Here is a 2,640-nt window from a genome sequence, read left to right as displayed (position 1 = left end):
CCACGGGGGAAGACCCGCGGGCAGGGAGGCAGAGCTTGTAGCCCCCCCGGCTCTAGAGAGTGAATCACAAGAGGTAAAGACACCTCAGGACTAGTGGAGCGATCAGCATCAGGGAGACTAGGTGCTGGTAGGACTCCTGGTGAGGGTCCAGCAGTGTGAGGGTACCCCCCCCCACTGCAGGGCTAGCACGAAGACAAGGGAGCCCTAACGGAGGCTCCCACCCGGAGGACCGGGCGAGGGTGTAGGGGAGGAGGAGCCCTCAGGACCCCTGGACCTTGGAGGTACTGTACCCCACGTGGACCGCCAGCTTCCCGGCACGGGTGAACCCCATATTTCCATCAAGTCGTGGCAGGCGAGAGCGGCGAAGCGGGACGGTCCCACCCGTACCACCTCCTCTCCAGGGGACATCCGGGGATCGGGGTCTCACGGTAAGTGACGCACCCCCATCCCCTTACACTCTACAACAGGGGTGGGCAATTATTTTAGGTGGAGGGCCGCTTACTGAGTTTTTCCAAGCCATTGAGGGCCGCATGACAGGTAGCCAGAGGCAGATAAATACTAATTTTCTGAATTTTTAGGGGCCCCACAGGCCAGATAGAATGGCTTGGTGGGCCGCATCTTCCCCACCCCAATCTAGTCCCTCTCCCAATAAGCCTCCCACACTAGGTACAAAGAAGAACTTTATTGGTTACAAGGAGTAGGTTTGGAATAGGGTACGGGGTAGAGCAATATCAGAGAAATCTCATAGAGTAGGGGTGGGCAATTATTTTGGGCAGAGGACCACTTACTGAGTTTTGGCAAGCCATTGAGGGCCACATGACAGGCAATCGGGGCAGATAAATATTAATTTTCTAAATTTTTAGGGGCCCCATGGGCTGGGTAGAATGGCCTGGTGGGCCGCATGTGGCCTGTGGGCCACATTTTGCCCAACCCTGCCCTACAAGGAGAGGCTGAGGGACCTAGATCTCTTCAGCCTTCACAAGAGAAGGCTCAGAGGTGATCTTATGGCTGCCTATAAATTCATCAGGAAAGGGCAGCAGGGAATAGGAGATGCTGTATTTACTAGGGCACCCCCTGGAGTAACTAGGAACAATGGCCACAAATTGACAGACAGCAGATTTAGGTTGGACATTAGAAAGAACTTTTTCATAGTAAGGGTTGCCAGAATCTGGAATGGGCTTCCAAGGGAAGTGGTGCTCTGCCCTACCCTGGGTGTCTTCAAGAGAAGACTGGACAAGCACCTAGCTGGGGTCATCTGACCCCAACACTCATTCCTGCCCAGGGCAGGGTGTTGGACTCGATGATCTACTGAGGTCCCTACCAACCCTAGCATCTATGAATCTATAAGTAAGTTTCAGTGGGAGGAGGAACAAGAGGGATGGGGGTGTAGGTTTACTGGCGTCTCCACCTACAGATTGCACCTCCGCCCACCCCAACCAAAGGTCATGCCACCGTCTTTTACCCCACCTGTGTGCTGCTCCTGCCCCCACAACCCCTGGTGGATACCTGATCCTCTCCAGCTGGCTGGACCCCCAATGACCTGGATAGCACCTTCCATCCTGACTTACATGATATCAGGCAGTCATTTTGAATCAATTTATGAATGCACAACTTCAAATAACAATGATCACTCAGACTGATCAAAGCCATTTTTTAGTCCTCAATTATCTTCATTTTTAAACAAAATCTTTTAAAGTGGTAGATGCTATTGAAATGTGCACAGAGCTCTGTTCTTGTTTTGTCCCAAAGGAAATTACAGGCTAAGAAGTGGCACAATGTATATAGTGAAAGTTATTTTGAAGAAAGTTTGTCTGATTCTTAAAAATTCCATTGGCTTAAAAACTGAACAAAACTGAATGGAAAAAAACATTGGCAAAGGTTGAAAAAGGAGGAAGCATTTGCTGAATTACAGAATAAATAATGAAACGGTATCGATTGTGGTGGGGTGTGGGCATATTAGAAGGAAGGAATAGGCTACAATTGGACCTAGACAGTGTAGGATTTAATGTAAATTTAGTCGGCTTCTGACCTATTTGACTAGAAAAACAGAGACCAGAAGTGCTGATACTACTTATTTCAGTTAAATGTTCTGAGATAAGAAATCCTGCATGCCTTGGGTTATCCTTAGGTTATCTTGATATATTACCCTGTGCACAGATGGTTTGTTTAAGTAAACTTCCTAAATTTCTGTGTAATTTACTATTGTTTTGTTTCTCCAAGGTCATATTTTTTTATCTCTTTCTCTGTCTTAAGTATAAATATGCTTGTAAATTTAGAGAGTGCGAGAAATCCTTTGAAACAGACAAGTGGGTGATTCCCCTTGCTGTATGGAATTCTCCCTGTGATCACAGTATATCTAAATAAAGAAAAGCTGGTTCTGTCAGTTCTGATTCAACCACAATGCGAAGTTTGATTTCTTCCACAACAGGTTACAGGGGTGGGCGCACGAGAATAGAATGGGATTCAACATTGACAAGTGCAAGGTGATGCACCTGGGAAGGATGAACCAGCACCATACCTACAGGCTGGGGAACTCCCTTCTCGTTAGTGCAGAGGCAGAAAAGGATCTTGGAGTCGTCATTGATGCCAAGATGAACATGGGCCGGCAGTGTGGGGATGCAGTCAGGAAGGCCAACTGCA

This window comes from Crocodylus porosus, unplaced genomic scaffold, assembly GCF_001723895.1.
Source record: "Crocodylus porosus isolate Cpor-Errol unplaced genomic scaffold, CroPor_comp1, whole genome shotgun sequence".
Lineage (NCBI taxonomy): Eukaryota > Metazoa > Chordata > Crocodylia > Crocodylidae > Crocodylus > Crocodylus porosus.
Note: the sequence above shows the minus strand (reverse complement) of the source record.